Below are 22,857 nucleotides of genomic sequence, written 5' to 3'. Positions count from 1 at the left end.
ACACACAGAATAACACACTACGGGTCAATATTTAGATACATTTGGTTGGATTTCCTGTCATTGGCAAGTTCTTCTGGTTACAGCAAAAAAACTGGAGTTGGTTACAACAAGTCAGAGAAGCAGAAGAGGCCAAATGAAATTGAAGGTAAGTAGCAGGCTATGCTAGCCTCACATCGTAGGCTACTTTTACAATTGCACCAATGATTTCCCAGTATTTCAAACTGTTGTATATGTATATTTACTTTTAGAAAAATGTCAGACCTAGACAGTTCGATGTTGGGTTCTGATTGGAATCATCTAGATCAGTAGTTCCCAAACTTTTTATCGTCCCTTACCCTTCAAACATTCAGCCTCCAGCTGCGTACCCCCTCTGGCACCAGGGTTAGCACACTCACATATGTTGTTTTTGCCATCATTGCCACAAACACAACATACGTTACATTTATTAAACATACGATTGAGTGTGAGTTTGTCACAACCCGGCTCGTGGGAAGTGACAAAGAGCTCTTAAAGGACCAGGGCACAAATAATAATAATAAATTATTTTTGCACTTTATTTAGCAATCTTACATATAAACCCTTATTTATTCATCCAAAATTGTGAATAACTCACCACAGGTTAATGAGAAGGGTGTGCTTGAAAGGATGCACATAACTCTGCAATGTTGGGTTGTATTGGAGAGAGTCTCAGTCTTAAATCATTTCCCACACACAGTCTGTGCCTGTATTTAGTTTTCATGCTAGTGAGGGCAGAGAATCCACAATCACATAGGTACGTGGTTGCAAAGGGCAGCAGTGTCTTAAGTGTCTTAACAGCGCAATTTGCCACGGCAAGAAACTCTGAGCGCAGCCCTATCCAGAAATCGTCCCCACAGTGAGTGTACGTACATACCCCAACCAGAAGCCATGGATTACAGGCAACATTTGCAATGAGCTAAAGGGTGTAGAGCTGCCGCTTTCAAGAAGCGGGACTCTAACCTGGAAGATTATAAGAAATCCCGCTATGCCCTTTCACGAACCATCAAACAGGCAAATCGTCAATACAGGACTAAGATCGAATCGTACTACACCGGCTCCGATGCTCGTCGGATGTGGCAGGGCTCGCAAACTATTACAGACTACAAAGGGAAGCACAGCCGAGAGAAGTTCAGTGACACAAGCCTACCAGATGAGCTAAATAACTTCTATGCTCGCTTCGAGGTAAGTAACACTGAAACATGCATGAGAGCATCAGCTGTTCCGGACGACTGTGTGATCACGCTCTCCGCAGCCGATTTGAGTAAGACATTTAAACAGGTCAACGTTCACAAGGCCGCAGGGCCAGACGGATTACCAGTGCGTGTACTCCGAGCATGCGCTGAGCAACTGGCAAGTGTCTTCACTGACATTTCAACCTCTTCCTGTCTGTCTGTCATGCCAACATGTTTCAAGCAGACCACCATAGTCCCTGTGCCCAAGACCACTAAGGTAACCTGCCTAAATGACTACCGGCCCGTAGCACTCACGTCGATAGCCATGAAATGCTTTGAAAGGTTGGTCATGGTTCACATCAATACCATTATCTCAGAAACACTAGACCCACTCCAATTTACATACCGCACCAACAGATCCACAGATGATGCAATCTTTATTGCACTCCACACTGCCCTTTCCCACCTGGACAAAAGAAACACTTATGTGAGAATGCTATTCATTGACTACAGCTCAGCATTCACCACCATAGTGCCCTCAAAGCTCATCACTAAGCTAAGGGCCCTGGGACTAAACACATCCCTCTGCAACTAGATCCGGGACTTCCTGACGGCCGCCCCCAGGTGGTAAGGGTAGTTAACAACACATCTGCCACGCTGATCCTCAACACGGGGGCCCCTCAGGAGGGTGTGCTCAGTCCCCTCCTGTACTCCCTGTTCACTCATGACTGCACTGCCAGGCACAACTCCAACACCATCAGTAAGTTTACTGATGACACAACAGTGGTAAGCCTGATCACTGACAACGATGAGACAGCCTATAGGGAGGAGGTCAGAGACCTGACCGTGTGGTGCAAGGACAACAACCTCTCCCTCAATGTGATCAAGACAAAGGAGATGATTATGGACTACAGGAAAAGGAGGACCGAGCACGCCCCCATTCTCATCGACGGGGATGTAGTGGAGCAGGTTGAGAGCATCAAGTTCCTTGGCGTTCACTTCACCAACAAACTAACATGGTCCAAGCACATCAAGACAGTCATAAAGAAGGAACGACAAAACCGATTCCCCCTTGGGAGACTGAAAAGATTTGGCATGGGTCCTCAGATCCTCAAAAGATTTTACAGCTGCACCATCGAGAGCATCCTGACGGGTTGCATCACTGCCTAGTATGGCAACTGCTCAGCCTCCAACCGCAAGGCACTACAGAGGGTAGTGCGTACGGCCCAGCTTCCTTCCATCCAGGACCTCTATATCAGGCAGTGTCAGAGGAAGGCCCTAAAAATTAGCTGTTCTCTCTGCTACCACACGGTAAACGTTACCGGAGTGCCAAGTCTAGGTCCAAAAGACTACTAAATAGCTTCTTCCCATAAGCCATAAGACTGAACAGCTAATTAAATGGCTGAAAGAGCTGTGTGTTGTTTTTGTTAATGCAGACAGAAAAGAGCTCCAGCTTCTTAGTCATAGCCTCAATTTTGTCCCGCACATTGAATATAGTTGCGGAATGTCCCTGTAATCCTAGATTCGAATCATTTCGGATAAGAAAAAACATCACCCAGATAGGCCAATCGTGTGAGAAACTCGTCATCATGCAAGCGGTCGGACAAGTGAAAATGGTCAGTAAAGACAACTTTAAGCTTGTCTCTCAATTTAAAAAAGTGTCAATACTTTGCCCCTTGATAACCAGCGCACTTCTGTATGTTATGGGCAGCGACCATGTAACACTTTTACATCATTGCATAATGCAGAAAATACACGAGAGTCCAGGAGCCTTGCTTTAACAAAGTTATCCATTTCAACTGTAGTGTCCAATGTATTTTGGAATTTTGATGCATTACAACCTGTAATTTAAATAGATTTTTATTTGTATTTCATGTAATGGGCATACACAAAATAGTCAAAATTTGTGAAATTAAAAAAAAAAATATTTTTTTAAATTCAACAAAAAAAAGAAAAGTGGTGGGTGCATATGTATTCACCCCCTTTGCTATGAACCCCCGAAATAAGATCTGGTGCAATCAATTACCTTCAGAAGTCACATAATTCGATGGTCTTAGGTGGACTTTTTTAACTAAGTGTCACATGATCTGTCACATGATCTCATTGTATATATACACCTGTTCTGAAAGGCCCCAGATAATGCAACACCACCAAGCAAGTGGCACTATGATGACCAAGGAACTCTCCAAACAGGTCAGGGACAAAGTTGTGGAGAACAGATCAGGGTTGGGTTATAAAAAAAAAAGAGAAATTTGGAACATCCCACGGAGCACCATTTTACATCCATTATTAAAAAATTGAAAGAATATGGCACCACAACAAACCTGCCAAGAGGGCCGCCCACAAGGAGGGCATTAATCAGAGAGGCAACAAAGAGACCAAAGATCACCCATAAGGAGATGCAAAGCTCCACAGCGGAGATTGGATTATCTGTCCATAGGACCACTTTAAGCCGTATACTCCACAGAGCTTGGCTTTACGGAAGAGTGGCCAGAAAAAAGCCATTGCTTAAAGAAAGAAATAAGCTAACACATTTGGTGTTTGCCAAAAGGCATGTGGGAGACTCCCCAAACATATGGAAGAAGGTACTCTGGTCAGATGAGACTAAAATTGAGCTATTTGCCCAAGGAAAATGCTATGTCTGGCGCAAACCCAACACCTCTCATCATCCCGAGAACGTCATCCACACAGTGAAGCATGGTGGTGGCAGCAACATGCTGTGGGGATGTTTTTCATCGGCAGGGACTGGGAAACTGGTCAGAATTGAAGGAATGATGGATGGTGCTAAATACAGGGAAATTCTTGAGGGAATATTCGGTGTAACCGGATCGGGGTCAGCGATGTCTGCAGAGAGATATCCCAAGGGTTTGGAGTTCAACCTCTATCAGGACGGTCCGCAAGACAGTTTGGTTCCCCAGGACGCCTCGTAAGGCCATCTTTACAGATTTGATCTCTCGCTCCCATGTTCCTCCAAAATGAGGAGCTCCTGGAGGGTTAAATTTGAATTAGATTTGTTGGTCCATCAGCTGATCCTGGAGGCTGGGTTCCAAGGCTTGGAAGGCTTCCTCCAACCTGGCTTCTCCTGCCTTGATGTTTGTGCCTCTGTCAGCCAGGATCTCGTAGGGTTTCCCCCGTCGGGAGATAAACCACCGTAGGGCCATGAGGGAGGCTTCAGTATCCAAACTCTCCAGTAGGTCCAGGTGGACACACCTAGTTGTCAAACACTTGAATAGAATGCCCCAGTGCTTTCCACTCTACGACCTAGCTTGATCGTCAAGGGGCCAAAGCAATCTACTCCTGTTGACCAGAAGGGTGGTTTGTGGAGGCGCAAGCGAGCAGGGGGTAAATCTGCCATTTTGGGCACAGTGGCTCCGGCCCGCCATCTCTAAACATTCCGAGTTCCGATGAACACCTTATACCTGCAGGACTCCGATGTGAGCCAGGTCAATACAGTGGTCGAATCACTCCAGTAGATGACACTTTGGATTGGCAAGGTGAGCTCGGCTCGCAAGGTAGAGGCCAACTGGGCTCCGGAAAGGGCAGCACTGAGTTCCAGCCTAGGCATTGACAACTGTTTCTTGGGTGCGACCCTGGACCTGGCCATGACAAAGGAGACATGGGTGTGACCTGCCTTATCCTCCACTCTTAGATAGGAAACCGCCCCATAAGCTCGCTCCGAAGCGTCACAGAACACATGCAGTTCCAGGCACGATCCAAGTTGGTCAGCACAAGGTTGGACATAACATCTTGGCATTTGGACTTCAGAGAGCTCCGATAACTCTGTTTCCCAACAGATCCATCGTTCCACTAGGTCAGCCGGGTGGATCGGTTCATCCCAGTCCCTCTTGGTCTGCCACAGGTCCTAGACTAAGACTTTGGCCCGGGTTGTGTATGGCAGGATATACCAAAGTGGGTTGTAATGACTGGCCAGGGTCCGATAGATGGTGCGTAGAGTGGGGGTTTCGGTACTCAGGTCTGAGCGGTGCTTGTACCCAAGGGTATCCGGTATGCAGCTCCATCTCAGTCCTAGAGTGGGCTCTTGTGGCTTAGCCCCAGACTGCGATAGCCATAGTTCACTGCTACTGGACCTGGCTTGTGGCGGGAGGTGCTGGATAACCTCCGCTCTGTTACTCGCCCACTGTCGGACCTCAAATCCCCCTTTGGACAGGAGATTCCGTACTTTATCAAGGAGTGCTTTCGCTTCAGCCGTGGATGGGATGCGCTGTAAGCAGTTATCCACATAGAAGGCATTTTCCACTGAATCCCATACTTCTGGGTCACTGTCTGGGTGCTCCCGTGCGTCTCTCTGCAGAGCAGACTGCAAGGACTGCAGTTGGTGCCAAATGGAAGTACTTGCCATTCATAGATGGTGGGCTCTGCGTCTCGTTCCATATCTAGCCAGCAGAACCGGTCTTAATGGTCATGTTGAAGGTGGTCAAGGTCACTCTGCAAAGTGAAGAGAAGCATTGATACATTCGCCGTTCTAGATGATGGGTCAGAAAGAACAATCAGTCTCCCGGCGGCCACTCGTCAGCTTAACCTGGAGGGTGGCCGCCGGGAGAATGATTGTTCTTTCTGACGAGTTTCAGAAGAAAGGTCTTTGTTTCTATCTATTTTGAGCCTGTAATCAAACCCACAAATGCTGATGCTCCAGATACTCAACTAGTCTAAAGACGGACAGTTTTATTGCTTCTTTAATCAGCACAACATTTTTCAGCTGTGCTAACATGATTGCAAAAGGGTTTTCTAATGATCAATTAGCCTTTTAAAAATGATACTCTTGGATTAGCTAACACAACGTGCCTTTGGAACACAGGAGTGATGGTTGCTGATAATGGGCCTTTACGCCTATGCAGATATTCCATAAAATAATCAGCTACAACAGTCATTTACAACATTAACAATGTCTACACTGTATTTCTTATCAATTTATTTTAATGGAGAAAAGTGTTTTTCTTTCAAAAACAAGAAAATTTCTAAGTGACCCCAAACGTTTGAACGTGTGTGTGTGTGTTCACACGTTTTTGCGTATCTTGAATGGGATATGCAAAATTGGTTAACATTGAGCACCTCTGAATCCTAAAAGTTGTGGCATTCAGGTCCAAACATTCACTTTCTGACCACTTGCATGTATGGGACGTTTTGTTCAAATCAAAAGGGGTGCAGTCAAAAAGTGATTGCAATCAAATGGAACGACCCATAAAGTAAAGGGAAAGCTTGGGGAAAATGTTGATTTACTATTTCAGAGTGATCCTGTGTACATTCAATAGACTTTTGAACTGAAAAGTTGCCTTACTGATCCTTCATCTGCACTTGGAAAGCCAGTAGCTGGGGGTCGGCTATTTCTCACCTGCTTGCTTATGCTTGCCTCTTAGGTTCCTCTCAGAATGCAAGTCCCCTTCACGGTAACCATCCAACTGACTCTCTGAATGCAAGTCCCCTTCACGGTAACCATCCAACTGACTCTCTGAATGCAAGTCCCCTTCACGGTAACCATCCAACTGACTCTCTGAATGCAAGTCCCCTTCACGGTAACCATCCAACTGACTCTCTGAATGCAAGTCCCCTTCACGGTAACCATCCAACTGACTCTCTGAATGCAAGTCCCCTTCACGGTAACCATCCAACTGACTCTCTGAATGCAAGTCCCCTTCACGGTAACCATCCAACTGACTCTCTGAATGCAAGTCCCCTTCACGGTAACCATCCAACTGACTCTCTGAATGCAAGTCCCCTTCACGGTAACCATCCAACTGACTCTCTGAATGCAAGTCCCCTTCACGGTAACCATCCAACTGACTCTGAATGCAAGTCCCCTTCACGGTAACCATCCAACTGACTCTCTGAATGCAAGTCCCCTTCACGGTAACCATCCAACTGACTCTCTGAATGCAAGTCCCCTTCACGGTAACCATCCAACTGACTCTCTGAATGCAAGTCCCCTTCACGGTAACCATCCAACTGACTCTCTGAATGCAAGTCCCCTTCACGGTAACCATCCAACTGACTCTCTGAATGCAAGCCCCCTTCACGGTAACTATTCAGGTTCCTCTCAGAATGTAAGCCCCCCTCGTGGTCACCATTCATCCTCCAGCCAGGGGAGAAGAGTTGAGCCAGCGGCCAGGCACCATGGCTTTCCCGTGGATGAAATGAACGAGCGTTGGTCAGGAGACAGATGCGATTCGTAAGCCAATCAGTCGGCCATGACAGGATACAGTAGTTGATGCAACCTGCAAAGACAATGACATCGTGCCTATGCTGTTTTTTAAAACTTAAACACTACAGACAGTGCCTATATTTAGGCTACATTATGCAGTTTACTTTTCTACATGTTTTTAAATTAATAAATGTCTTATTTCTCCCCCAATAATAGGCTCGGTTATCTGCAGTTGAAACAGTCAGAAGTGTATATTATATATTATGTACATTGTTACTCTTGACACCTAACATGCTGACCAAACCGCCCGCTTGCGTGGGTACGCCATCCTGTGCAAGTTGATTTTGTTCACCCACACCTGATGCGATCAGGACACGCAGGTTGCAATATCAAAACAAACTCTGATTAGATTAATTTGTGGACGGTCAAAAAGCATTAAATATTTATGGCAATTTAGATAGCTAGCTTGCTTTTGCTAGCTAATTTGTCCTGGTATATAAACATTGGGTTGTTACTTTACCTGAAATGAACAGTTCTTCTACTCTGACAATTAATCCACAGATAAAACGGTAAACCGAATTCGTTTCTCGTCATCTCTCCTTCAGGCTTCTTTTTCTTTGGACTTTATATGGTGGTTGGCAACCAACTTTACAGCATCACTATAACCAACCAGAGTGTGGATATAAGTTAATCTTTCAATCACCCAGGTGGGTATATGCTCTTAAAAACCAATGAGGAGATGGGTGAGGCCGGACTTGCAGCACGTTGAGTGTCGCAAATAGAACCAATTTTCGCGCTCGCTGACGCACAATGATTGAATAACATGTATGTTTACATTTATTTTGCAACGCTTGCGCATGCAAAGCAAGCGGTGTGGTCAGCATGTGATTGGGTGATTGGTGTTTGGTTATTCGTATTCCTATAGTATTATTTGCCTGCATTGTTAGGGCATCATCCTAATGATGGTATTGGAAATGGTATTTTGTTTGTTTACAGCCAGAACCAAAGCTAAAGGGGAGAAACCAGACGAGTTTCTGTTGTCCCATACACAAAACATGTCAATTGTAACAGGTGTTTTTTAACACTGGTGATAAATGTATCATAGATGTCTGACATCAAATGATATTTGAAAGCCGTTGTCATTTGTTTGATGTAGTTCCTTGCACTGGGTTTATAGTTATCTGTGGCTATAGATGATGTTTGTAGTTAAATTCAACTGATGCTGCTAATGTTTCGGGTATTGAGGAATGTATGTAGTTAACAGGTCACTGGTTTTAAACTAGTATTAAATTTGTCAATCCCATGTTTTGTATTTAATTTGTCCGTTTTGATGCTGTATTATTTTGTTTTATACACTGCTCAAAAAAATAAAGGGAACACTTAAACAACACATTGTAATTCCAAGTCAATCACACTTCTGTGAAATCAAACTGTCCACTTAGGAAGCAACACTGATTGACAATAAATTTCACATGCTGTTGTGCAAATGGAATAGACAAAAGGTGGAAATTATAGGCAATTAGCAAGACACCCCCCAAAACAGGAGTGATTCTGCAGGTGGTGACCACAGACCACTTCTCAGTTCCTATGCTTCCTGGCTGATGTTTTGGTCACTTTTGAATGCTGGCGGTGCTCTCACTCTAGTGGTAGCATGAGACGGAGTCTACAACCCACACAAGTGGCTCAGGTAGTGCAGTTCATCCAGGATGGCACATCAATGCGAACTGTGGCAAAAAGGTTTGCTGTGTCTGTCAGCGTAGTGTCCAGAGCATGCAGGCGCTACCAGGAGACAGGCCAGTACATCAGGAGACGTGGAGGAGGCCGTAGGAGGGCAACAACCCAGCAGCAGGACCGGTACCTCCGCCTTAGTGCAAGGAGGTGCACTGCCAGAGCCCTGCAAAATGACCTCCAGTAGGCCACAAATGTGCATGTGTCAGCATATGGTCTCACAAGGGGTCTGAGGATCTCATCTCGGTACCTAATGGCAGTCAGGCTACCTCTGGCGAGCACATGGAGGGCTGTGCGGCCCCACAAAGAAATGCGACCCCACACCATGACTGACCCATCGCCAAACCGGTCATGCTGGAGGATGTTGCAGGCAGCAGAACGTTCTCCACGACGTCTCCAGACTCTGTCACGTCTGTCACATGTGCTCATGTGCTCAGTGTGAACCTGCTTTCATCTGTGAAGAGCACAGGGCGCCAGTGGCGAATTTGCCAATCTTGGTGTTCTCTGGCAAATGCTAAACGTCCTGCACGGTGTTGGGCTGTAAGCCTAACCTCCACCTGTGGACGTCGGTCCCTCATACCACCCTCATGGAGTCTGTTTCTGACCGTTTGAGCAGACACATGCACATTTGTGGCCTGCTGGAGGTCATTTTGCAGGGCTCTGGCAGTGCACCTCCTTGCACTAAGGCGGAGGTACCGGTCCTGCTGCTGGGTTGTTGCCCTCCTACGGCCTCCTCCACGTCTCCTGATGTACTGGCCTGTCTCCTGGTAGCGCCTGCATGCTCTGGACACTACGCTGACAGACACAGCAAACCTTTTTGCCACAGTTCGCATTGATGTGCCATCCTGGATGAACTGCACTACCTGAGCCACTTGTGTGGGTTGTAGATTCCGTCTCATGCTACCACTAGAGTGAGAGCACCGCCAGCATTCAAAAGTGACCAAAACATCAGCCAGGAAGCATAGGAACTGAGAAGTGGTCTGTGGTCACCACCTGCAGAATCACTCCTGTTTTGGGGGGTGTCTCGCTAATTGCCTATAATTTCCACCTTTTGTCTATTCCATTTGCACAACGGCATGTGAAATTTATTGTCAATCAGTGTTGCTTCCAAGGTGAACAGTTGGATTTCACAGAAGTGTGATTGACTTGGAGTTACATTGTGTTGTTTAAGTGTTCCCTTTATTTTTTTGAGCAGTGTATATACCTCTGATGTTAGGGCACCATCATAGTGATGGCATTGGACATTTTGTTTGTTTACACTTTTTTTTTTTCCTATTTCTATAGTAAATATTTCTATTGCAACCAGAACCAAAGCTTAGGGGAAGAAACCAGACATTTAAGAATAAAAAAAAAAATCATTTTTATTTTTTAACACTGTTGGTAAAGTGGGTAAATGTATCATGGATATCGACATTAAATGATGTTTGAAAGCCATTATGTCACTTTGTTTGATGTGATTTCTTGCACTGGTTTATAGTTTTGTGGCCATAGATGTTGTTTTGTTGCCATTTGCTAATGTTTCGGGTATTGAGGAATATATGTACTTTACAGGTTACTGGTTTTATACTACGTCTTAAATTTGTCAATCCCATGTTTTGTTTTTAATATCTGTCCGTTTTTGTAAGTTTTGATGCTGTATTCTTTTTTTATATATACACCTCTGTTTCTGTATTGTTATGGCACTGAACTAATATAAATATAGAACATATGTTGTTACCTATCCTCTCAGGCTACCCAGCATCCAACGAAGATCATTGTAGTATTATTTACCCCCACCACCAGGCGAAGACCACATTTGAGACACAGTTACACCACCAGAGGGAAGCAAAGTACAATGTTCCTTTCATTTCAGTCACTTGCTTGTGCAAGGCTTCTCAGTTCTCCTATGTGTTGAGACTTGAGAGACTCACATAGGCGAATGGATCAGAACAGATAACAGAGGGGAATATTCAGTCATATTTTCTGTTTCTACACAACACTTATTGTATATTTATTGGAGAAAGCCAAACAGAAACTGCTGCCTACAAGGACAAGAGTGGTGGAGGCCTGTTGAGAATGTACACTACCGGTCAAAAGTTTTAGAAAAACCTTTGAATAATTTGGTTTTCTTGAATTTTACTATTTTCTACATTGTAGAATAATAGTAAATACACGAAAACTACGAAAAAACACATGGAGTCAAGTGGTAACCAAAAAAGTGTTAAACAAACATTCAAATAGTCACCATTTGCCTTGATGACATCTTTGCACACTCTTGGCATTCTCTCAAACAGCTTCATGATGTAGTCACCTGGAATGAATTTCAATTCAACACTTTTTTGGTTTGGTGATTCCATATGTCTTATTTCATAGTTTTGATGTCTTCACTTGTACTATCTACAATGTACAAAATAGTACAAATAAAGAAAAACCCTTGAATGAGTAATTGTTATAAAACTTTTAACCGGTAGTGTATAGTTAAGCAATAAGGCATGGATGGGGGGGTATATGATCCACGTTGTGTCGTGCCTAAGAACAGCCCTTAGTCATGGTATATTGGCCATATTGTACCCTGATGAAGACAGCTTGCCTGTCGAAACGTTGGTAAATTAAATATTTTTGCATCTGAGCTCCTAGAGGCTCTCCTTTATTTTTAAGTTTTCTACTCAGCTAGCCAGCACCTCGCCTAAATAGGTGTGCGTTTCTTTTTCTCCTTTATTGGCCATATACCACAAACCCCCGAGATGCCTTATTGCTATTATAAATTGGTTACTGACATAATTGGGCTCCCGAGTAGCTCAGTGGTCTAAGGCACTGCATCTTAGTGCTAGAGGTGTCACTACAGACCCTGGTTCGATTTCAGGCTGTATCACAACCGGCTGTGATTGGGAGTCCTATAAGGTGGTGCACAATTGGCCCAGCGTTGGTAAATAAAGTTGTTTTTTTAAATGACTTGAGCATTAAAAATATATGTTTTGTCATACTGGTGATATATGATCTGATATCATATACCACGGCTGTAAGCCAAACAGCGTTCAGGGCTCAAACCACCCAGTTTATAATACAAGATGTATCTCTTCAGGAGTTGAAAATTCCTAACCTTACATACAGTACCTAGCCTGTTATTTCCCCGATATTCCTATCCCATGCAACAGACACAATGGACTTTCAGAGGTTAATGACTGGTGAGGTGAGGAGAATGAACATGAGTTTTAGCACTGTGTTGGGAAGGGGCTTTTCCTCTACAGCCCAGTGCCTCTCATCTGACACCTGCTGAGATCAAAACACACAGCTCATTTACAGCCATTCAGAGGACAATGGGATATTATGACCCCTTGCTGAGAAGCTGTCTTCCTGTCACAGAGTCTGAGGAGTAAGAGGGGAGAACTGGGAGAACTGGGAGGAGGATAGAGGAGAACAGCTAGTATTACATTGGCTGACTCCATAATTCTCTCTCGTGGATTGTGTGAACACTGGCTGGATTTAACCCTCCGATCCCCCAGGCAAGGTCAGCCATGTACAGAATCCTGTAGCCTGGCTCTTCCCAAACTGGGGTAGAAATGCAGTCCGGGGTACGCCTAAAAACAAATGTGATTCACATTTTCAAACAGTCAATTTAGACTTTTCAACAGGGCTATACATTTGGGTGATTTTTTTTTCTTGTCTGAGTAGCCTCGTTTCACTGCCAAAAATAAAATTTAACCATCCAATGTTCAGCGAATAACAATTTTCAGTATTATGCAATGATATGCGAGGCGACCATGTAATGCTTTTACAATAGTGTGCTGGTTATCAATTGACACGTTTTTTTTTTTAATTGAGAGATGAGCTTAAAGTTGTCTTTACTGACCATACTTTTCACCTATCTGACCGCTTGCATGCAGTGGCGATTCTAGACCATTTCAACTGGGGGGTCAAGCTGGGGCCAGTTGTACTGTTAGAGTGGCCAGTTACATTAGACGTCATTGTTGTCATATCGTTTTCTTCACTGCATTGCAGGCATTAGCAGGCAGAAGACCATGTTCATAATCATTATCGTTGCCACTGTCTAATAACGGATAGTTATGTAAAAAAAAATTCATACTCCACATTTAGGGGGGCCACAAGGGGGTCCAAAGTTGTTGTCACAGGGGCACTGCCCCCACCCCCCCCCCAGAAGCGCTAGTGCTTGCATGATGACGAGTTTCTCACACGACTTGCCTATCTGGGCGATGTTTTTTCTCGCCTGAATGATCCGAATCTAGGATTACAGGGACTCTCCGCAACTATATTCAATGTGCGGGACAAAATTGACGCTATGATTAAGTTGGAGCTCTTCTCTGTCTGCATTAACAAGGACAACACACAGGTATTTCCATCATTGTATGATTTTTTTGTGTGCAATTGAACTCAAGATTACGGACAATGTCAAATGTGATATAGCGAAGCACCTGAGTTGAGCTGGGTGCGCAATTACGCAGGTACGTTCTCGAAACGGATGACACAAACAACTGGATTTGTTATCCATTTGATGTCCTGCCTTAAGTCCACTTACCGATATCTGAACAAGAGAGCCTCATTGAAATTGCAACAAGCGGTTCTGTCAAAATGTAATTTAATCAGAAGCTACTGCCAGATTTCTGGATAGTGCTGCGCTCAGAATATGCTGCCTTGGCAAATGGCGCTGTTAAGACACTGATGCCCTTTACAACCACGTTTTTATTTACTTTATTTCACCTTTATTTAACCAGGTAGGCAAGTTGAGAACAAGTTCTCATTTACAATTGCAACCTGGCCAAGATAAAGCAAAGCAGTTCAACACATACAACAACACAGAGTTGCACATGGAGTAAAACAAACATACAGTCAATAATACAGTAGAAAAATAAGTCTATATACAATGTGAGCAAATGAGGTGAGATAAGGGAGGTGAAGGCAAAAAAAAAGGCCATGGTCAAAGTAAATACAATATAGCAAGTAAAACACTGGAATGGTTGATTTGCAGTGGAAGAATGTGCAAAGTAGAGATAATGGGGTGCAAAGGAGCAAAATAAATAAATACAGTAGGGAAAGAGGTAGTTGTTTGGGCTAAATTAGAGATGGGCTATGTACAGGTGCAGTAATCTGTGAGCTGCTCTGACAGCTGGTGCTTAAAGCTAGTGAGGGAGATAAGTGTTTCCAGTTTCAGAGATTTTTGTAGTTCGTTCCAGTCATTGGCAGCAGAGAACTGGAAGGAGAGGCGGCCAAAGGAAGAATTGGTTTTGGGGGTGACCAGAGAGATATACCTGCTGGAGCACGTGCTACAGGTGGGTGCTGCTATGGTGACCAGCGAGCTGAGATAAGGGGGGACTTTACCTAGCAGGGTCTTGTAGATGACCTGGAGCCAGTGGGTTTGGCGACGAGTATGAAGCGAGGGCCAGCCAACGAGAGTGTACAGGTCGCAGTGGTGGGTAGTGTATGGGGCTTTGGTGACAAAACGGATGGCACTGTGATAAACTGCATCCAATTTATTGAGTAGGGTATTGGAGGCTATTTTGTAAATTACATCACCGAAGTCGAGGATTGGTAGGATGGTCAGTTTTACAAGGGTATGTGTGGCAGCATGAGTGAAGGATGCTTTGTTGCGGAATAGGAAGCCAATTCTAGATTTAACATTTGATTGGAGATGTTTGATATGAGTCTGGAAGGAGAGTTTACAGTCTAACCAGACACCTAGGTATTTGGAGTTGTCCACATATTCTAAGTCAGAGCCGTCCAGAGTAGTAAAGTTGGACAGGCGGGCAGGTGCAGGCAACGATCGGTTGAAGAGCATGCATTTAGTTTTACTTGTATGTAAGAGCAATTGGAGGCCACGGAAGGAGAGTTGTATGGCATTGAAGCTCGCCTGGGGGTTGTTAAGTGTCCAAAGAATGGCCAGAAGTATACAGAATGGTGTCGTCTGCGTAGAGGTGGATCAGAGACTCACGAGCAGCAAGAGCGACATCATTGATGTATACAGAGAAGAGAGTCGGCCCAAGAATTGAACCCTGTGGCACCCCCATTGAGACTGCCAGAGGCCCGGACAACAGACCTTCCGATTTGACACACTGAACTCTATCAGAGAAGTAGTTGGTGAACCAGGCGAGGCAATCATTTGAGAAACCAAGGCTGTCGAGACTGCCGATGAGGATGTGGTGATTGACAGAGTCGAAAGCCTTGGCCAAGGCAATGAATACGGCTGCACAGTATTGTTTATTTTTAATTTTTTTATATACTTTGTTTTTATTGTAGGAACAGTACAAATAAAGTAAAAGAACAACAAAAAAGATCTGGCAGTTACAGTGCACTTCGTACCTTCAATCATCATATCATCATATTAGTTACATTGGCATCTTTGAATTAGACCTTTTCCAAGTACAAAACCCATTTTTCCCAGTTGTAACGGCTTTCTTCCTGGGATGAAGGAGAGGACCAAAATGCAGCGCGGTTATTGTTCAACATGTTTAATACGACGATAAACAATGAACATTAACAAATAACAAAATAACAAACGTGAACGCCGAGACAGTCCTATCTGGTGCAGACCACAAACACAGAGACAGGAAACAACCACCCACAATCCCCAACACAAAACAAGCCACCTATATATGATTCTCAATCAGGGACAACAATTGACAGCTGTCTCTGATTGAGAACCATATTAGGCTGAACACAGAAACAGACGAACTAGACACACAACATAGAATTCCCACCCAGCTCACGTCCTGACCAACACTAAACAAGCAAAACACATAAGAACTCTGGTCAGGACGTTACACCAGTATTCCTGACCTCTCTCCTGTTGAGTTCTTAAAGCAAAGGTCATACGCTCCATGTGGTCTATTTCTTCTACAATGTCTATCCATTGTTTCAGTGGGGGAGGGTCTTTTGTAGCCATTTCCTAGTGACTGCCTTTTTACTGGCTGCCAGTAGGACCTTCAAGAGGTACTTTTCTCTATTGTGTAAGTTATCAGGTATTTCACCCAAGTACAAAGAAATGAATGTTTGTTCTATGTCAAATCCCATTATTTTTCCAATGTTAGATCTTATTTCTCCCCAATAAGTTTCGATTGCGGGGCAGGGCCAAAAGATTTGAGAGTGGTCTGCCCTCAATAGACCGCATTCTCTCCAACAAGGGTGTGGTGAGCCAGTCTGTTTTGATTTCAGTTTAGGTGTTATGAAGAAACATATAACATTATTCCAACAGAAATCTCTCCATGATCTTGAGTTGGTGGAACTTTGTTGAGTCTCTAATATGTTCAACCATGTTTCATCAGTTATTTCAATGTTAAGTTCCTCCTCCCATTTCTTTTTAATATAGTTTGTAGAATGTTTCTTTGAGGATTGAATACCCAAGTAGAGATTTGAAATCGATTTTTTGTTACTCCCCAAGTTGTATGCGTTAGTGAATACTTGGATTAATTTTGGAGGTGCTCGAGGGTCAGTCACTTTTATCTCCCTTAAGAAATAGTGTCGGACTTGTAGGTATCTGTAAAAATCTTGTTTATCCAAGCCATGTTTTTTACTTAGGTCCTGGAAGTTATCTAGGTTCCCATTCCTTATAATTGTACTGAATGATGTGATGCCTTTCTGCGTCCATTGTTTAAATCTGCTGTCCTGAGTTGCAGGGATGAAGCTGGGGTTGTATGCGGGCCAACTCAGCAGTTTGATCTCTCTGTCTAAATTATTTTGCTTAACTACCCTAAACCATGTCTTCAGAGAGAAATTAATCCACTGATTTTGTCTATTGTATATTTATTTTACCATGTCCTTATTTCCCAAAACTGACTGTATGGGTGTTTCTGTCAAAGTAGTCTTGGATTCGTATTCTGAATTGCACCAACACACCAGAGGTCTCAATTGGGCTGACACATAATAATCTTTTAGGTTTGGTAAGGCCATACCCCCACAGTTTTTTGGTAATTGTAATGTTGTATATCTAGTTCTTGGTCTCTTACTGTTCCAGATAAACCTTGATATCCGTTTATCCCACTAAACTGTTTAGGCGGGATTTCTACGGGCAGTGATTGGAACAAATACAGTAACCTCGGCAGGATATTCATTTTGATTGTTTCAATTCTACAACTAAGATCCACAGGAAGTGAATTCCACCTGTCTAGGTCATCATATATTTTCTTGTTGATGTGATCGTAATTGATGCAATAAAGTTTGGGTGTATCTTTTGGTAGGTATACTCCAAGATATTTAATGGATGAAGAGGTCCAGGTGAAGTTATACCTACTCTTCAGCTCTTCCTGTGGGGTAGAATTATATACTCGGGCTTGGGTCTTGTGTACGTTAAGCACATACCCTGAATATGTTCCAAATGTTTGTAGAACATCCATCAATCTAGGTAGACTTGAGCCTGGGTCCTTAAGGAATAACAGAACGTCATCAGCATACATGCATATCTTATGTTCACTGCCTCTTATTGTTAATCCCTCTAAAAGATGTCCTGTCTTATTGCCTGTGCTAATGGCCCGAGGTATAAGGAGAAGAGCGTGGGTGAAAGATTACAGCCTGGTCTTGCCCCTCGCTCTAATTTTATGGTTTGTGTCAAATGTCCATTTATCTTTATTCTAGCGGTCGGACATGAATACAGTGTTTTGATGCACTGTATCACTTCTTTGTTGAAACCAAATCTTTCCATAACTTGGAATAGGTAATCCCATCCCACTGAATCAAATGCTTTTTCTGCATCTAGACTGATTAATATTGCACTTGTCTTATTCTGAGTAATGTGGTCCATGACATGTAGTGTTCTCCTTATATGGTCCTGTGTCTGCCTATTTTGTATGAAACCAGTTTGATCTCCACCAATCAATTCTGGGATTATGTTCTCCATTCTTTTGGCTATTATTGATGCATATAGTTTATAATCTGTGTTAAGAATTGCGATAGGTCTATATGAACTGCATTCTTTCTTATCTTTACCCTCTTTTGGGATTACAGATACAGTTAAAACAGGCCTTAAGTAGAGGTGCTAATTGTTCTCTGAACGTCTTGAACCATTCTGAAGGGAAGCCATCAGTGCCTGGAGACTTGTTGACTTTTTGTTGAGATATTGCTTTATTCATTTCTTCGGTGGATATTTCTAAAGTTAGCCTATCATTTTGCTCTGTCCCAATTGAGGGGAGATCAAGTGATTTCAAAAAGTGCTCTATTGTCTGTGCATCTGCCTTCTCTGGTTGCTTGTACAGATTTGTGTAATATGATTCAAATGCATTCTGTATTTCATCTAATTTGCATGTGATCTTTTTTGTTTTGGGGTCTTTTATTTTGAAAATTGTATTCTGTGCTTGTTGTTTCCTGAGTCTCCATGCTAGTAATTTGGTTGCCATTGAGCCTGCTTCATTATATCGTTGTTTCAGGAACCTAAGCTTTTTCTCTACTTCTTCTCTATAAATCTGGTCAATTTCCTGTTTTACCTTTTGAATCTCTCGTAATATAAGAGGGTCTTTGTATTGACTATGAGATCGTTCTAAGTTTCTTAGGGTTTCCTGTAATTTCAGTAGTTTCTGTGCTTTAATATTTTTTTTGAGAGATGATGTGGCTATGATCTTTCCTCTAATAACTGCCTTAGCTGCATCCCACAATATAGCAGGAGATACTTCCCCGTTATCATTATTCTCCAGATAGATGTTCAATTCTGTCTTTATTGATTCCTTGAATGCTGGATCATTCAGCATGCTTGTATTAAGTCTCCATATAGTATTTCTTGGTTCGCTATCAAGGTGTAGAGTGAGGTAAACGCCATTATGATCTGATAAGTCGCTCTGCCCGATCCTACAATCCTTAAGCCTGTGTCTATCTGCACTGTACATAAAAAAGTAGTCTAAACTGGAGTATTCAGTGTGGCTGGCTGAGTAAAAAGTATATTCCTTGTCGGTCTTGTGGGTGTCACGCCATACATCGAGCAGTCCTAGATCCTGCAATATCCTATTGATCTTTTTGGCAACTAGGCTCATTTTCCTATTTTGATTTGTGCTGTCCAATTTTGAGTTTAGAATTGTGTTAAAATCCCCTCCACAGATAAGAGTGCCAGTGGTTTCTATGGCAATTAAATCAAACACCTTCCCGTAGAAGACCATGTCACTCCCTGGAGGTGCGTATACATAAAATAATGTAACTTCCTTGTTATCCAGTTTACATTTAACAAGTATAAATCTACCCTCCTTGTCTTTTATTTCTGACATAAACTCAAAATTAACTGAATTTGGGATCAAGATTGCAACTCCCCTTCTACCCATTTTGTAAGAAGGAAAAAAAAGTGTTCCTATATCCCATTTTCTTGAGTTTATCGTGTTCAGGTGTGGATAAGTGAGTTTCCTGCCAGAATAGTATGTCAACTCTCTCCCGTTTCATCTTTGCTGTTACCTTACTTCTCTTGATGGCACTCCCCAGTCCGTTTACATTGAGACTTATGACCTTAAATTCCCGATGATGCATCAATATAAATAAAAAACACTGTGCACCATATCTGCCTGCTTATCATGAACCTAAAAATGAACAAAAAATCAAGAACAATAATAAAGTAAACCAAAGTGGGAAAATACTTTGGTATTTGGACTCCCATGTCAGAGGACTATCTCTTGCCTCTGGGGTTTGAGGGAATGAGCCTGTCCGCAGGATGGGCCCCTCGCTCAGATATAAAAATGCGTGACGTAGTCACAAACAAGACCTGGTGGAACCGAAATTAATAAGGGCGCCTATTTCGTTGCTTATACACATCGGTTAATTACAAGTTAGTACTATATCGGTCATGCCTATATCGGTCACTGTATATATGTTATTACCGTGACACTACTTAGTGTGTTCATAAAGAACACATGCTTTTGACTACTCACCCTTGTTCAGCATTGGGGGAAAATAGGGGAGATATTTTATCTATTGCAATGTCAACCGTAACAACCCAAAGTCTTAGCAGCTGCGGTAACTATTAATTCTGTTAAATCCGATTCAGTGTCTTCCATCTTCCCGTTGGAAATGCCTGAGTCTCTCTCGGATGTGAACGTCCTCTCGCCGAGATGGTTTCCCTCTTTCTCCATGACCCTGCTTGTCGACAACGATCCATATATATTTTTTTTATTTTACCGTTATTTTACCAGGTAAGTTGACTGAGAACACGTTCTCATTTGCAGCAACGACCTGGGGAATAGTTACAGGGGAGAGGAGGGGGATGAATGAGCCAATTGTAAACTGGGGATTATTAGGTGACCATGATGGTTTGAGGGCCAGATTGGGAATTTAGCCAGGACACCGGGGTTAACACCCCTACTCTTACGATAAGTGCCATGGGATCTTTAATGACCTCAGAGAGTCAGGACACCCATTTAACGTCCCATCCGAAAGACGGCACCCTACACAGGGCAGTGTCCCCAATCACTGCCCCGGGGCATTGGGATATTTTTTAGACCAGAGGAAAGAGTGCCTCCTACTGGCCCTCCAACACCACTTCCAGCAGCATCTGGTCTCCCATCCAGGGTCTGACCAGGACCAACCCTGCTTAGCTTCAGAAGCAAGCCAGTAGTGGTATGCAGGGTGGTATGCTGCTGGCATAGGAGAGCCTGCTCGAGTCTTTCTGCTCTCTCCTGGCGGTATACTCCACTGGGAAGCCCCTTGACTTCAGGTCCTCAGCCTTCTGCATGCTCATATGTAACCGGGCCATTTTTCAGAAATACCCGCATTTTTGCCAGGTATGGTGTTTGGAAGCGAATACCCTTCTCTTTAAGTGATTTCTTAATGGGGGTGTATTCTTTCCTTCTTTTCAGTATCTCTCCCGCATAGTCATGATCAAAGAACACTCGTTGGCCTTGGAAGTTAACAGGCTTTTTCCAGGTAGCATGTAAGACTTTCTCGTTGACTGAGAATTTTAGGAACCGTACTACTATGGATCTTGGTGGGGCGCCGCTGGGGGGTTTTGAGGCCAGAGCTCGGTGTGCTCTCTCGATTCCCAGGTCACTGTTGTCTTCAAGTATGTCCTTGAATAGACTCTCCACGAAGTTGGGCATAGTCTTTTTCTGCGCCCTCTACTACGTTATAAAGTCTAATGTTGTTTCGACGTGAGAAACCTTCGAGTTCTGTCACTTTTGCCTGTAGTGCGTGTTGGCTTTTCAGTGACTGTTCAAGTATTTCCTTGACTGCGAAGTTCCATGTGTACGTTTCCCCAATGCACTGTTCTGCGTCCAAAATTCTTGTAGATATGCTGTGAAGTTCTCATTTGTTTTCTTCCAGTTTCTGGTTAATGTCCTTCTTGAACTCATTTAGTTATTTTCTTATATCTTCTCGAAGTTCCTCTCGTAAGCCTGTGAACGCCTCGCGCAATTCCTCCTTCATCACCTCACGAAATGAGGGTTCTTTTGCTGCTGCTATCTTATTTGCCCTAGCATTAGCCATTTCGGGTTCATCGACGATTATATCTTCTGCTGTCTTGTTACGGACTGTTGTTGTAGCTCCGCGACCTTTTCCTATTTTCCCCTTTTCCATTTTGCGTAAGTTATTATAATGGTCAGAGTAAATACTTGAATTTGGGGGGGAAATACCCAACCGATGTGCAGTACAAAAAACTAGGCAGCCATTTCCTAAGTTGCGTCACCGGAAGCCCCCACAGTATTGTTTCTTATCGATGGCGGTTAAGATATCGTTTAGGACCTTGAGCGTGGCTGAGGTGCACCCATGACCATCTCTGAAACCAGATTGCATAGTGGAGAAGGTATGGTGGGATCCGAAATGGTCGGTAATCTGTTTGTTGACATGGCTTTCGAAGACCTTAGAAAGGCAGGGTAGGATATATATAGGTCTGTAGCAGTTTGGGTCAAGAGTGTCCCCCTCTTTGAAGAGGGGGATGACCGCAGCTGCTTTCCAATCTTTGGGAATCTCAGACGACACGAAAGAGAGGTTGAAACAGGCTAGTAATAGGGGTGGCAACAATTTCAGCAGATAATTTTAGAAAGAAAGGGTCCAGATTATCTAGCCCGGCTGATTTGTAGGGGTCCAGATTTTGCAGCTCTTTCAGAATATCAGCTGACTGGATTTGGGAGAAGGAGAAATGGGGAAGGCTTGGGCGAGTAGCTGTGGGGGGTGCAGTGTTGTTGACCGGGGTAGGGGTAGCCAGGTGGAAAGCATGGCCAGCCGTAGAAAAATGCTTATTGAAATTCTCAATTATAGTGGATTTATCCTATCTTCACGTACCTATGTGAGAGTGGATTCTCGGCCCTCACTAGCATGAAAACAAAATGCAGGCACAGACTGTGTGTCGAAAATGATTTAAGACACACTCTCTCCAATACAACCCATCATTGCAGTTATGTGCATCCTTTCATGCACACCGTTCTCATTAACCTGTGGTGAGTTATTCACCATTTTGGATGAACAAATAAGGTTTTATATGTAAGATGGTTAAATAAAGGACACAATAATTTATTATTATTATTTGTGCCCTGGTCCTATAAGAGCTCTTTGTCACTTCCCATGAGCCGGGTTGTGACAAAAATTCACACTCATTCTTATGTTTAATGAATGTATTGTATAGTGTGTGTGTGGCAGGCTTACAATGATGGCAAAAACATTTGAGAGTGCGCTGACCCTGGTGCTAGAGGGGGTACGCAGCTGGAGATTGAATGTTTGAAGGGGTGCTGGACTATAAAACGTTTGGGAGCTATTAAGTAGCATATTAAGGTAGACTATTAAGTAAAAAACTGGAGCTGAGGAAAACGATAACAGAAACAAAAGCAAGCTGACTTAATGTATGTTAGGCACATCTCATGAGATAATGTCCATATAACGTTTTTTATTAACTGAATCAAT

General features: G+C 43.4%; 1 protein-coding gene across 3 annotated transcripts in view; it reads left to right on the top strand.

Annotated features, from left to right (window-relative positions):
• Nucleotides 1-8,737, top strand: part of LOC129838484 (uncharacterized) — a 28,121-nt gene extending 19,384 nt beyond the window's left edge. For all 3 annotated transcript variants that reach the window (XM_055905475.1, XM_055905474.1, XM_055905476.1), the window contains 2 exons: nucleotides 84-145; nucleotides 6,566-8,737. The gene's annotated coding sequence lies outside the window, so the exon portion shown is untranslated. The remainder of the gene's footprint in view (nucleotides 1-83; nucleotides 146-6,565) is intronic.
• The last annotated feature ends 14,120 nt before the right edge of the window (nucleotides 8,738-22,857 follow it).

This window comes from Salvelinus fontinalis, chromosome 39, assembly GCF_029448725.1.
Source record: "Salvelinus fontinalis isolate EN_2023a chromosome 39, ASM2944872v1, whole genome shotgun sequence".
NCBI lineage: Eukaryota > Metazoa > Chordata > Actinopteri > Salmoniformes > Salmonidae > Salvelinus > Salvelinus fontinalis.
This window is presented reverse-complemented; position numbering and strand designations above follow the sequence as displayed.